Consider the following 15,568-nt stretch of genomic DNA (forward strand, 5'->3'; position numbering starts at 1 on the left):
ATTGTGCTGAATTACAGCATTGTTTGCTTCCAGAGTTGTGTCTCTTGGCTTCAGAATGCAGGAATAATTGTAGACTGTGGCTTGACATTCCAAAACTGGGGCCAAGATCATCCTCAAATTGCCGGGTATAGGAAAGCGGACAATAAATGAATGAGAAAGCATGACTTTCTCATGTTACAATATTCCGCCATCTGCCCTGGAATGTGGGGGCAGCTGGGGTAACTGCATACAACCGAGCCTGGAGTTGGTCCAGACAAAGTTGTCCAAAGTCACTAAGGGCTACAAAAGCAATGTCATATGATAAAAGATGGAAAGATTCAGACTCCAGTGGGGAGTAAGGTGAAGGTAGATAAATTCATGAAATGTCATGCAGAATGTAAGCCTGCAGCAGTAAAAACTTTAAAAATAAAGAACAGTAAAAGTTTATTGAGCACTTACATTATGCAGAGTAATGAATGATTTACCTATGACTTCATTTCATTTATATAAACATTCTATGTTTATGTTATGTTTATGTAATGGAACCTGGTGGGACCAGAATGGAACCAGAACCAGAACCACAGTATTAAACCCCAAAGCCTAGTTCTTAAACACTGCACCGTATTTCCTAACCAATTTTAGACTACTGAGAATAAGGGAGCCTTTTATTATTTAAAAAAAGAAAATCATTTTTTGGGAGCTAAAGATCTTTGAAGGAATTTATATTACCCCAATGAGGGGTAACATAAAATAAAAATGAGGGGTACTGGTTGGGCTCAGTGGCTCATGCCTATAATCCTAGCACTTTGCGAGGCCAAGGAGAGTGGATTACCTGAGGTCAGGTGTTCCAGAAAAGCCTGGCCAACATGGTAAAAACCTCCCTCCACTAAAAATACAAAAATAGCCAGGCATGGTGGCAGGCAACTGTAATCCCAGTTACCCAGGAGGCTGAGGAAGGGAGAATTGCTTGAACCTGGGAGGTGAAGGTTGCGGTGAGCTGAGATGCCCCAGGGATAGGAAGGGATGACCCTAAAGAGACATGACAAATTTGTGACCAAATCAGATTTAGAGCTAAAGTCTTTTGATGACTGTCAATACCTTTTCCCTAAACACATCTCTTTCCCACTCCCATTTGTTTTTTTTGGTCTAACCCTAGATTCCTTTACTTGATACTTTTTATAGTAAAGCAGGGACTGAGATTTGAGGGAATGACAAGAAATAATGGCATGGAAACAAAGGCAGAAACCCTGAAAAAGACATGATGAAAGTAACAGTGAGATTTCAGTATTAGCGTCTAAGCAGAGTCATCCTAATACATGCCACACATACTCTCTAGGTATTCCTAGAAATAGTTTTGGGGATTTTGTTTGCTAGATTCACAAATATACCTAATACTCATCTTTTGCATCACACTCCAGACTATACCAAATTTTTCCTAAGCCCAACACTAGAAGACATTCATCTAGTAAATATTTCATAGTTTTCAAAATTGCAGGAGATGGAATGCTTTTGGTTCAAACCAGGCTCAGCCACTTATCAGCTGAGCGGCCATGAGAAGGTTTACTTAACCTTCCTCTCTGCTCATTAATTCACTCATTCAAAAATATTTATTGAGCCCCACCTTTGTGCTAAGCTCTCAGTGAAATGAAGGGCCTGAGACACAGCAGGATACCAGAGATAAAATTTCTTGCATGCATGGAGTTTACGTTTTACTGGGGGATGGCAGATCATAAGCAGGTAGACGTGTAATATATCAAAAATACTTTTAAACCTAGAGAAATGGGAATGAGATAGGTGGTAAGAGTTTACAATTTTAAGTAGGGTAATTTTACTAGGGTCCTCACTGGAAAGGTAACATTTGAGCAAAGACATGAAACAGTGAGGAGAAAAGTGTGCCAGGTAGAGGGAATGATGAGTTCAAAGGCTCCTAATGGAGTCAGAGGTGTGTTAGAGGTGCAGCATGGCTAGAGAGGAATAAATGAGGGGGAGAAGAGAAGAGTGGAAGATGAAGACGGTGGTAAGAGACATACATCAGCATCAAGCGGGATCATTTTGATCATTGTAACAGTAACTTTGATTCTGAGTGAGGTGGAATGTTTTGAGCCGGGGAATATCATTCTCTTACATGGGTCTGGTAGAGAGTGCCAGCCCTAGTCTGAGAGAGCCTGCTGTGCAACCTTGTAGATCTTTAATAATGTCTTGCACCAGCATGGTAGTAAAAGACGTGGTAAAAAAAAAAATAGTCAGTTGCTGGATTTATTCTGAAGATAGTGCCACCATTATATGCTGATGAAATGGACATGAGGTATATATGCAAGACAGGCATCAAGGTTGACTTGGAGGATTTGGGCCTGACCAACTGGTTGAATGAAATTGCCATTGATTGAGAAGGCATGAACTTAGAAGAAGGAGGGCTTTAGTATTTTCCAGGCAGGAGCTGCTGGTGGTGGTGATTAAGTCAGACCTGAGTTGGATCATGTTATACCTGACATGTCTATTGGAATCCCAAGTAGAGTTGTTGAAGAGTCAGTTGACAGAAATTTAGAGTTCAGGGAAATATCTGGGCCTGGAGACAAATCCCAGAGTTGTCAAAGTACAAATGGTATCTCAAGCTGTGGACCTGGAAGATGTACCTGGTGAGAAAGTGTGTATAGAGAATAGGCTCAGGACTAAGCCCTACGATGTCCTTATGTTGGAAATTGGGAGGTCGAAAAGATATAACAGGGGTAGCCAAGATGGAGTGGCCAGTGGTAGTAGTAAGGCTGATACCTTAAAAGTCAAGTGAGGGAGGTATTCGAAGGTGGAGTGATGCACTGTCTCCTTGTCTTGCTTTTACGACAGGCCAGTGTTAAACACATTGTTTTTGTATACTAAATATTTGCTTGACACACAGACTTAACTATTCCACAGATTATGAATCATCATGGAAAATCACTTTTGCTCTCCCATCCTCAGTTTTCCTGTAAGTTAAATGAGCAAATTTGAATTGTTAAGTTGTAAAATACCTTCCAGCCTTGATATACTATGAATTTTTTTGTTTTGATTCTTCAATTCAGTCAAGACTGAACCCATTCAGGCATTATGCAGTTTTATGACAAACAGAATTTAAATTATCTTTTCTTTAGTCTCTCCAAGTCAAATGGCATTTAATTTAACTTCACTTTATTTTTGTTTATCTTTATGGACATTTTCTTTCTCTTGTAATTTTGTAGACTTGGAAGAAACCTCCATCCTCAGGGATTTGGAGAAGGCTCTACTGGAAGCTGTGTGAAAGCTGAGACAACCATCCCTTTTGTGGTGGCCTGAGGAGATTTTCTTAATCCCAATGTTGCCCTGAAATTTATGTCCAGGATTCAAGAAGATTAGGACTGCTAAGGTAGGGGTTTGTGACTTTAATATATTATTTTCTAAGACAAATGTGATACTTTTAAAGATATGTATCCATATTCACAGTATTTCTCCTCTTCTCCCCCTTTCCCTGACCTTCTTCTCTTTCCTTTGACTCTTAAAGGAAAATATTTTCTGTCTTTAAAATATCCCAGCAGCTTATGAGATGTGTTACAACAGGTGAAGATACAGTGGTAGAAACCGAAGGAAGTCTGCATTGTCTCAATAATAAAGAGGTGGCCAGAGGGCAAAGACAAAGCATAAGGAGAGGTCTGTGCAGGTGTCTCAGCTAGAAAAGAAAAGAGAAATGGGGGCAGATACTTATGTGATAAAAGACTCAGGTAAAGAGATGAGTAAAGTGGTGCTGTGTAATACACTGTTAATTCGCATTTTCAGTGTCCACAGGAGACTTTGACAAAATTTCGTAATTCCTTAAGTTCTTTAGGGGAGCTGTCTTTGTATTTATTTTGGATATATATCCATGCTGGAGCAGATTCTAAGTTGAAGTCAAAAGGTTTCAATTATTTTTTCAAGTTCAAATGATAATTATCACAGTAATGGTAATTAGACACTAATCAACAAAGTATGCATTTGCATGCATATACACACATCCTTATACATATACACAAACATATATGTATAAATATACATAATTCATTGAGTGGTATCTATGTGTGTGCATGTATATATGCATATATATATAGACAGTGTCAGGGAGGGAGGGACAGATGGAGAGAGAGGAGAGAGAAAATGCTTCGAACTACCATTTGTGGAGTATGTATAGTGAGTCAGGCATTGTGCTATGAGCTTTGAAAAAAATATAAGCACAACTCAGAACAACCATCTGGAATAGGAATTTCTGTTCTGTAAAACCAAAGGGGAGAGAAGTAAAAAGGTTTTCTAGGGTTGTGTAGCAAGAAAGGGTCAGGGGCCAGGCTCATTCCCAGACTTACCAGAATTTAACTCTCTGTGCTCATCTACTGTAGAGACTATTAGGATTGCATTCGCTTTTGGTTAAAGGCACTGGGGAAAAGATGATTTACAGCTTAGAACCACATGGTGTGTTCAAGAGAAGTTGTAGGATGTGTGTGAAAATTTCATTGGTAACTTATTAGATGCCTTTTAATCTCCTTCAAAAAAGAAAGAGAAAATAATTCTTCGTAACCCAAAGGCTTCTGGGAACTGGGAGAACAATGTAGGTGAGGTGTGGCATTGGCTCCCTTCTCCTGGCACCACAGGTCATACGTCATGCGTGTGCAAAGTGGAAGTATGGAGCTGTTGAATATCACATTAGTTACAGCCACAGGGCCGCTGTCATTTTATTTCTGAATTTCTCACTGCTAAAGTAAGTGTGGTGTACGCTCTTAGCTAGTCATGAATGGGCCTTCTTTTGAGGATGAAGCACTTTCTATCTAGTATTCCCAAATGCCAGTGAATAAATGAGCTGTGATGTTCACATTGCTTGTGGAACTGCTAGAAGACTGCTGAGAGATGGGCAGACAAGTAAGAGGGAGCATTTCAAACAAACACTCCTCCTCCTCTAGTAAGAATAACTTTTTAAAAAATAAAGTAGATAACTTATTTTGCTCTTTTTCACATCTTTAAGGTAGTTTAAGTATGAAAACTTAGTAGGAATTCATTTTTCTTTAAGATGGTTTCAAAGGCCAACTAGGTAATTAACCAATCATAAGATAAAAATACAGCATAGTATACCTTTATTGAGTCCTTGTACAAGTATAAACATTCTACATAATTGATACATAGTTGTGGTACCGTTATTTCTTCCCAATCATTCTTTTTTTTTTTTGAAATGGAGTCTCACTGTGTTGCCCAGGCTGGAGTGCAATGGTGCAGTCTCGCAGTCTCGGCTCACTGCAACCTACACCTCCCAGATTTAAGCGATTCTCCTGCCTCAGCCTTCCAAGTAGCTGGGATTGCAGGCAGCCACCACCACGCCTAGCTAATTTGTTTGTATTTTTTAGTAGAAATGGAGTTTCACCATGTTGTCCAGGCTGGTCTCAAACTCCTGACCACAAGTGGTCCTACTGCCTCGGCCTTCCAAAGTGCTGGGATTACAGGTGTGAGCCACTGTGCCCAGCCTTTCCACTCATTCTCTATCTATTGGAAAGGAAAGCTAAAATGTTCTCTACTTGTCCTCAAAAACCTAGAGAAGCTTAAGGATTTGGTTTGGGATTTTGATTACTGAGTTTTTTGGCTTTGAGAGTATTAAACTTTAATTCGGAATGTCTGTGTTCTGTCAAGAATGTTCACTTAGATGCCAAGGACTTACAATATAAATTTAGAAAAGTTTTAAAGGCTTGGCTATAAAAATGTTTCTGGTTTAGAGACCGATCAACCATTGAGGGGAAAATAAAGCGCTCTCTGATTGTTGACAGAGGATGCGGGAGAAGAATGCCAGTTTTGCAGTGCATGTTCATCATAGGGCTCTGTTCAGCCATCGTATATATAAGGATGTGCTTGTCCCTGTTCATAGACCAAAACCCAGTTTCCAAGGAGGAAATGAGGCAGTGTTGGTACTATCAATCTGCCTAATGCTTTCTGGCTCCCATGCACTGATGCATGGAACACATTTTTCAGATGTCTTTTCAAGTGAAGACACTATAAATTAGTGGCTATGGAACTAGACTTGGAAAAGGCAAATCAAAGTTCTGATAAAGCTCCTGTATGAACATTAGAAAGGCCACCTAATTCTTCTAAGCCCATGCTCTTTAAAGTATGTTTCATAAGCCAAAAGCATCAGCATCATCTGAGCTTGTTAGACATTCAAATTCTTCGACCCTTTCCCAGACTTACTATTTGACTTTACAAAGTCAAAACTTCTTAGGGTAAGGTCCAGAAATCTGTATTTTAGTAAACCATCTAGATAATTCACATACTTTGCCCTCAAATTTTTTTTTAATTGTGCTTTGCCAAAATTTAGAAGCCACTGCTCAACCTGATTTCTTAAAAATAAGGGAGCTTATAAAAATTTGATGTCTAAAAACTAGGATCCTTTAAGGCCTTAATGTGTGTGTATTTGTGTATTTGTATGCATAATTAGTGAACACACATACATGCATATGCATATGACATCAAAAGGGAAAAAACTTTTTCAAAAAACCATAAGCAACGTTACTGAGATTTTAATTACTGAATTTGAAATCTATGAAATGGAAAAAAATAGATATAAAACTAATCTAAAAACTAAAGTTAAAATAGCTGTCATTATAAATGAATGGGTCCATAAAACAGAGTAAGCCAGACATCGAGGCTCATGCCTGTAATTCTACTGTTTTTAGAGGCCAAAATGAGAACATTGCATGAGATCTGGAGCTTAAGACCAGCCTGGGCAACATAGCAAGACCTTGTCTCTACAGCAAAAAAAGAAATTAGCCAGGCATCATGGCACATACCTGTAGTCCTAGATACTCAGGAGCCTAAGCCAAAGAGATTGCTTGAGTCCAGTAATTTGAAGTTGCAATGATATATGATTGTGCCACTGTATTCCAGACTGGGCAATATAATGAGACTCTGTCCTTATAAAAATAAATAATATAACAGAATTGAGAGTTCTGAAATAGGTACATATATATATAGTCAACTGGCTTTTAATAAGAGCACCACATTCATTCAAAAAAGATAGAAAAAAATTGCTTCAACAAATAGTATAAAACAGCTGTATATTTATGTAAAAAATAAAGAAGCTTAACCTCTACCTCAAACCATACACAAAAATCGGTTTGAGTCAGAGCACAGATTGAAGCATAAGTCCTTAAAACAACAACAGCAGCAAAACCCAGAGATCTCCTGGAAGAAAAGCTAGAATATCTTTGTAACTTCAGGAGGAAAAGATTTTTTTTAGAAAGCACACAAAAAGCACAAACCATAAGAAGAAATAAGTACTTTAAACCTCATGAAAATTGAAAGCATCTACTCATCAAAAAATATCACTGTGGGAAGTAAAAAACAGTTCCTCTTCAAAGTTTCCTTTCTTGTTTAAGAAAAATTCATAAGTGTTAGAAATAATAGTTTGTTTTAAACACTTTCTTCAAAAGCCTTCTTGCCTTTTTGCTAGAAGCCCTATCCTGTGTAGCTGTTAGACTTGCTTACGAGCGTGTAGTACATCCTCTGTCCTTGGACTTTAACCAAGATATTTGTGCTGGATGTGCTCACAGCCATGTCCCAGCTCACAGCCTATATCCCTTCCTTATTTGAACTTCCCTTTTTTTTTTTGCTCACCATTGCTTTTACCTGTTTAAAAAAGCTTCAAGTTATTAGCCAATTGGGTTTTAGTTTAGATTGTGAGGTCCGGCTCCAGCCAATGGAGATCAGACACAACAGTAAGGACAACCCCAAATGCATAAGAAATAAATATGTCTGCTTTCTTTTGTTCATCGTAGTCCATGGCAAGATTGCTAGTGGGAGTACCCTTTCTGCAGGCAGTAAAAAGAGTTGCTTTACTGAGAGATCCTTTGTCCCAGTACTAATTTTTCTCTGCAACACCAAAAAGAAAAATTTTATACATAACCACCACCAAGAAGACAAGGAGATGGACCACAGACTAGGAAAAAATATTTGTAATATATATATTTAACATATATATGATGCACTTCATAAAACTAGATAAAATAGCCAATAAAGACAGCCATGGTGCTTAATTTGCATTTGTTGTCAAATGCAAATTAAAACCACAATGAGATACTTCTACATACTTATCAGAATGGCTAAAAATAAAAAGAATGAGAGTGCCGAAAGTTAAAAGGTTGTGAAGTAACCACAGTTTTCATACATTACTGGTAGAATTGTATAATATTCCAATCACTTTGAAAACTAGTTTAGCAGTTTGTTATAAAGTTGTCCAAGTATCTACTTTAAGACCTAGAAATTCCACTCCTAGGTATTTATCAAAGAGGATTGAAAACATTTTTACACACATTTTCTTAATAGCTTTAATTATAGTAACTCAATCCTGAAAACAACTCAGATGTCTAACCAAAAAAATGGATAAACTTTTGTATATTAATAAAGTAAATGATCTGGTCTGGCTCTATGTCCTCATCCAAATCTCATCTTGAATTGTAATCCCCACACATCAAGGGAGAAACCTGGTGGGAGATGATTGGATCATGGAGGTGGTTTCCCCCACGCTGTTCTCCTAATAATGAGTTCTCCTGAGCTCTGATGGTTTAAAAATGTTTGGCATTTCCCTACTTGTTCTCTCTCTCTCACCACCATGTAAGATATGCCTTGTTTTCCCTTTGCCTTCTGCCATGATTGTAAGTTTCCTGAGGCCTCCCCAGAACTGTGAGTCAATTAAATTTCTTTATAAATTACCCAGTATCAGGTAGTTCTTTAGAGCAGTGTGAAAATGGACTAATATAGCAGAATACTCTTCAACAATAAAAAGACTATCACACATAGTTAACATGGACAAATCTCGAAAATAGGATGGTGTAAGTGAAAGAAGCCTAACACCCAAAATATTGTATAATTTTATGTATATGAAATTAGAGAATAGTCAGAACTAATCTATGATGATAAAAATCAGCTCAGTGCTTGCTTCTGAGAAATATGTATGAGGGAAATTTCTAGGGTGATGGGAATATTCTGTGTCTTGATATGCATTCATCAAAACTGATTAAATGATACACGTTAAGCATTTCACTGCATGTAAATTATATTTCAGTTTTAAAATGCATTAAATTTTTCTTAGGAACTGCCATTAATTCTGTACATTGTTCAAAGTGCTTTTCTTTAAATGCATAAACTCATTTGATCCTTAAAACAACATTGTTCCAAGTGCTTTTCTTTAAATACATAAACTCATTTGATCCTTGAAACAACTCTCTGGGATAGGTATCATTATTCCTAATGTATAGATGTAGAAACCGATACTGAGAAAAGTTAAACAGCTTGCTCCAAATCATACTGCTTGGTCATAGAAGCTCAATTCAAGTGTCAGTCCATCTGACCCCAAGGCCTGGCTTAACCATTATGTTACTCATTTGGTGTAAGTGCCTATGACCCCATCTTTTTATTTTTAACTTTTATTTTAGGTTCAAGGGTACCTGTGAAGCTTTGTTATGCAGATAAACTAGAGTCACAGGGGTTTCCTATATAGACTATGTCATCACCCAGGTATTAAGCCTAGTACTGTATAGTTATGTTTTTTTGGTCCTCTCCCTCCCTTAACTCTCCACCCTCAAGTAGACCCCATTATCTGTTGTTCCCTTCTTTGTGTTCATGAGTTCTCATCATTAGGCTCCCACTTGTAAGTGAGAACATGTGGTATTTGGTTTTCTGTTCCTGTGCTGGTTTGCTAAGGATGATAGCCTCCAGCTGTATCCATGTTCCCATGTAAGACATGATGTCATTCTTTTTTATGGCTGCGTAGTATTCCATGGTGGATATGTACAACATTTTCTTTATCCAATCTGTCATTGATGGACATTTAAGTTGATTCCTTGTCTTTGCCATTATGAATAGTGCTGCAGTGAACATTCATGCACATGTATATGGTAGAAAAATTTATATTCCTCTGGGTATATATTCAGTAATAAGATTGCTGGGTCAAATGGTAATTCTGCTTTTAGCTCTTTGGGGAATCACCATACTGCTTTTCACAACGGTTGAACTAATTTATACTTCCACCCACAGTGTATAAGTGTTCCCTTTTCTCTGCAACCTCACTAGTGTCTGTTATTTTTTTGACTTTTTAGTAATAGCCATTCTGACTGGTGTGAGATGGTATCTCATTGTGGTTTTGATTGGCATTTCTCTAATAATCACTGATACTGAACATTTTTCATATACTTCTTGGCCACATGCGTGTCTTCTTTTGAAAAGTGTTTATGTGCTTTGCCTACTTTTTAATGGGGTTGCTTCGTTTTTTCTTGTAAATTTGTTTAAGTTCCTTGTAGATGCTAGATATTAGACCCTTATCATGTGCATACTTTGTAGATATTTTCTCCCATTCTGTAGGTGGTTTATTCTGTTGAAAGTTATTTTTTATTTTTATTTTTTTTGCTGTGTGGAAGCTTAGTTTTAATTAGATCCCACTTGTCAATTTTTGCTTCTGTTGTGATTGCTTTTGATGTCTTTGTCATAAAATCTTTGCGCATTCCCATGTCCACGATGGTATTAGCTAGGTTGTATGACTCTATCTTTATTCCAGGCCAGGTGTGAGGAAATAGTCTCTTGAAAAGGCTTCCAGAATGGCCCATTAGGGACACTGGTTGTTAAATAAATGCATTCTGTATTTTTCTAATAGTTATGGGGAGATAAAAGTTAATAGTAAATATTACTCCTGCCCTCAAGGCTCATTGCTTTAAAGTGCTCTAATACATGTGTGTTTTCTCAGGGTGAACCTTCTTGATCATGGACCATAATATAAATACTAGAGCCAGAAACTGTGTAATATGCAATTTAGAAAACCCTGTATGATGACTGACAGAGGCAATGTCATTTAATAAAGAGCTCTGGAGTGAGACTGCCTTGGCTCAAGTCTAGGCGGTTCTACTTTCTGGGTGTATAACCAATGACAAGTCACTCAGCTGCTCCAGACCTCAGTTTCTCCATTCATAGCATGAGGACGATTTTCATACCTACCTGATAGGAAGTGAGGATTAAATAAATTTATGCTAGTAAAAATCCAGTATGTGATGGTTCCTTATAAGCCCTCTATAAATGTTAGGCTGCTATTTTGGGTTTTAGAGACTATATGAACAATGACATTTCTAAGCATTAGAATCATCTAATTCCCTGTTATATGTGGCAGCTCTGAGTCCCTATGTATATCTATGTATTTACTTAATTTTAGTTGAAAGCAAAATACCATTATTTTTTAAAAACGTTATCAGTGTTTTATTATAAGAATTTGCAACCTCTGAATGAAGTGGGCCCTGCTGCCCAAAAGAAAAAAAAGGCATTTAATTACTATATAGGAAATTGTGTTGAGGAAAAATTGTCATTAAATGTAATTGTTACGCTTTATCCATCCAGAATGATTGAAAAGAGCCTGAAACTATTTAGCATGTTTAACAGATATCAGCAAGGTTAATTGTTTGGGAACACTGAAGAGCTGAATTGTACTCCACAATTTGTATTACTGTCGTATTATTTTCTTCATGACTTCGGCATCAGTCTTTATTTACCAATACCTTTTAAAGTCTTGATTTCCATGGTACAATTTAAAAGCCAGAAAAGTTGCAAACATGTGCAAGCTAACAGTGCTTGTCCTATAAGGAAAATTAATTTGTCTATTATCAGCTTGCTATGTAAGTAGGAAATCTCTATACACCTCCAAGTAATGTCAAAGGGAAATTAAAAGCTGCTTTTGTGGGTAGGTTTTGTTCTTGTTTCTCATGGTCATCACTGAGGGTGGGGAAATGAGTGACTTGGAAGAATAATTTTTCAGGTGCTGTCAGGTGTACCTGGAGGGTGTGTGTGTGTGTGTGTGTGTGTGTGTGTGTGTGAAGTGTCTGTACACAAGTATTTTCTTCTCTGGGATCTTTCTTATCAATGAATCTTATTTTGGTTTTGTAGAAGCCCTAATATTCATGTTGATCACTTTTGTACTTGTCTGTTTTCTTTGGTTGTGGAAATGATGGTTTTCATATTTTCTTTGCCTCACAGCACAGCAGCGGCACTGTGGCTAACTTATCAAGTCTTATGACGGCCCTTCTCTTACAGCTTTCTTCAGCCCTCACTAAATTTCTCTGGAAATTCATCATGCATTGAAATTTTGTCTCAGATAATAAATATCTTCATAAATAACTCGGTGTCAAACATGGAGAAGATCAGAAGAACAGAATTGTGGTTTCTTGTGAAAAGAAAAGAATCTGGCTGGATAATCCAGAATGTCTACAGCTGGTCTACAGCTATCTTTCTACAGCTGGTTTTATTTCTTTATTCTGCCAGTATATACCGAGTGCCTATTGAATCAGGAGTTACACTGAGCTTGGCCGCTTGATACCGATATGAAACCTACCCTCTCTTTGGGATCTCAGTTTCCTCAAATGTAAAATGAGTGTTTGTATCAGATAAGTCTAGTGCTCAGCAAATATGACAGTGTCTAGGTTTATCTAATTCAATTTCAAGTGAATTAGTAATTAGTGTTGCTACAGCAGCACTCTTTGGACATGTGTGACAAGTATCTGTAATTGTCAACTCTAACATGGAATATGAAGGTCCAAACAGATTGAGCTAAAGAAATTTTATGTAAATTCTATAAAAGACTTTTTGCTGAATTTTAGCATTTACTGTCTTCAATGAGACTTTGAAATACTGTTCAGAATGTCTCATTTGAAATACAATCTCATTTTTTCACCTATATATTCCAGAGATGTTGTATTCTTTTTTTCTACTTCCAACAATAGTTCTTACAAAGTTTCCCTCATGTTACGGATGAGGAAACTAAGGAAAGAGAGGTCAAGTAGCTTTCTTGAAACCAACCTGGTGGAATAAAAACCTCTCATCTGATCTTTGCGTTGGGCCCTTAAAATGCACGTAATGGGCCCAATTCTATTCCCAGATTCTTTTGGTCCTGCCCAACTAAAGGATACTTCCTTTAATGTTCTTTGATTCTGCTTCTGATTCTCATAGCAGCAGAAAGTGGTTTTTGCCTTTATTTTTTTTGTTTCTAATTCAAATAGCTACCATTTTAGGAATAGTATCTTTCTGACAGTTACTGAAAAAAAGATCTGTGTTTTTCCCCCTGAGCATTATGTTTGCAGTCTGTTTGTTTACTTGGGTTGAATTTTACCCAAGGCCTTTGAAACTTAACAGAATCTCAGTTGCTGCTGCATTCAAAATCTTGTACAGATTTAGGTCTTATTTGCTGGGTGAAAACACACACACACACACACACACACATACAGTTTTTCTGTCTCTCTTCAACACAAGAAATGATCATTTTTAACTTTTTCTGCAGTTTTAAATATATTGTTTTCATGACTTAGCAGATAAAACGTAGGTTAAAAATCTCTCCACTAAAAATTCACATCTTACAGAAAGACCTTTATTTTTTCTTCAACTTGTTTATTCTTCCCCTTTGCTTTGCTGCTAAACCCACCTCCCCTTGGCCATTTCTTTTCATGAGATTTTTTTCAAATGTTTATACCAGCATTTTCCTCATATTTAGCCTGGATTGAAGAGTCAGCACACCCATCTCATATATTTGTTATGAAGATCAAAGTGGCATAAATGCAATGCTTTGAAAACTGTAGCGCTCCGCCACTGCCTGAAGGACTATCTAACACGCTTCACATACAATACACAATCTTCCCATTCCATTGGCCTTTTGTGTCATGTTTTTACTCGTTCCCTTCTCCTCCCTTCCCCCAGTCTTTCTACCAGCTGCAGTGAATGTCTTCATTTATTAGAAATATGCCATGTCCTTGTATATCACCTCTCTTTTGCATTTTTTTTTTTTTTTTTTTTTTGGTCTGTAATGCCCACACCAAAAGGAACAATCTGGAAAACTCCTCACCTTTTAAGTTCCAGTTCACTGGAGGCCTTCTGGATTCACTTGAGCTATAAGTCACATGTTCCCTGTTGACTCCATTGCAATTTTGCAAACATGTATTGTACTTCTTACTGTGAAGAGTGTTTATATAATTGTATTTACAAGTCAATCTCCCTCAATGAAATTCAAGCTCTTCTCGTTAACAATTCTTGTTTTTATGATTGTATCTTCTGGTTTGCAACTCTGCCTAGCATGTAGTAGGTACACAATAGATATGGATGGGTGGATAAATATATTGCAGACTGGATTTACTTTTAAAATAGGTCATTTTCTCATGGCTTATTGGTTCTTTTTGGATTTTCTTATTTTTTAATTTTTGATTGTTTTTGGTTTAGGTTTTTACTTGCTGTCCTAGTTTTACATCTGTGTAGTATATTTTAGATGTCTTGTATTCATATTTTCCTCCTACCCACTATGTCCATTCTCACTACCTTTCTTTGTAATATAGCACTAGGCTGTTCTGCCTTTATGGAAGCCTTCACCTCTCTCACTAGACCAGGGATATAAGACACCTGGCACATGTGCTACTTACCCCTCTTCCCTGTGGCCTTAGAGACATCACTAATTAATTCTTGCTCAGGAGCTGTAGAATCCTTCTAACACATCACTACAGACAGTACTTGGTACCAGCATAGAAACTGAAAGCTCTCTGCTATTTCTGGATTAGAAGATTTTCTGTCCAGCTTCCAGTTACTTTTTCCTTGTCTCCTATGCATAAAACCTTGCTCGAGAGACCGTGGGTCTTATATTAGAATTTTGAGAAAGTTTAGCAAGCTACCAGACTTAATCTATTAGACTTCAGAAGCCAAGAAGCATTTCTGAAACGTGTTGCTACATATGGAACGTCTGTGGAACTGTTTCCATACTTTGACTTTTTTTTGTATAAATGAATGTTAATGTCCCTGGAGATTTTTCGGGTTTTAATACGCTTCTTTAAGAGACCATTTTCAATATATTTTAGATTCCCGAAGGTTCATTTTCAGTATCTGGACTTCCTAATTGAGTTCTCTGACTGGTTTTGTCTTATCTAGAAATAACATTTTTGATGTCATTATTGGTGGTCTAACAAAAAAGTGTAAGACATTCTGATAGACAATTGATTCATCAGTATATTAAAGCTGATAAAAACTCCCTTCATCAGAAATAGAAATACAGTCTGTTTATCTAGTTACTACCTTTCTGACATTTTTCTCCCATCACATTACCTTCAATATGTGTTATTATTATTTATTTATTTATATTTTAGGATTGGATTTTGCTCTGTTGCCCAGGCTAGGATGCATTGGTGCAAATGCAGCTCACTTCAGCCTTCGCCTCTTGGGCTCCAGTAATTCTCTCGCCTCAGCTTCCCTAGTACCTGGGACTACATGTGCACACCGTCGTACCTGGTTAATTTTTAAATTTTTTGTAGAGACAGGGTCTTGCCAGATTGCCAAAGCTGTTCTTGAGCTCCTGCCCACAAGCAGTCTACTATCTTGGCCTCCCCAAATACTGGGATTATAGGCGTGAGTCACTATGCCAGCCTCAATCAGTTTTTAGAATGAAAATGGGTGTTTGTTGTTTTTTTTTCTCAGACATAGATGACCACATGTAAATGCACATGGTCTGTATACAATTTCGGGATGTGTTTGGATCCGCTTGAGTGCATTCATGGATTAACAGTTACAAATCCTTTCT

The 15,568-nt window shown here is 37.3% G+C and overlaps 1 protein-coding gene across 1 annotated transcript in view; it reads left to right on the forward strand.

Annotated features, from left to right (window-relative positions):
* Positions 1-3,214: 3,214 nt before the first annotated feature.
* The window catches only part of SGCD (sarcoglycan delta), a 669,010-nt gene continuing 656,656 nt past the window's right edge, over positions 3,215-15,568 (forward strand). The window contains exon 1 of the mRNA XM_064366556.1: positions 3,215-3,355. The gene's annotated coding sequence lies outside the window, so the exon portion shown is untranslated. The remainder of the gene's footprint in view (positions 3,356-15,568) is intronic.

The sequence above is a fragment of the Aotus nancymaae genome, unplaced genomic scaffold, assembly GCF_030222135.1.
Source record: "Aotus nancymaae isolate 86718 unplaced genomic scaffold, 86718_ANA_hifiasm-v0.15.2.pri h1tg000064l_1, whole genome shotgun sequence".
Taxonomy (NCBI): domain Eukaryota; kingdom Metazoa; phylum Chordata; class Mammalia; order Primates; family Aotidae; genus Aotus; species Aotus nancymaae.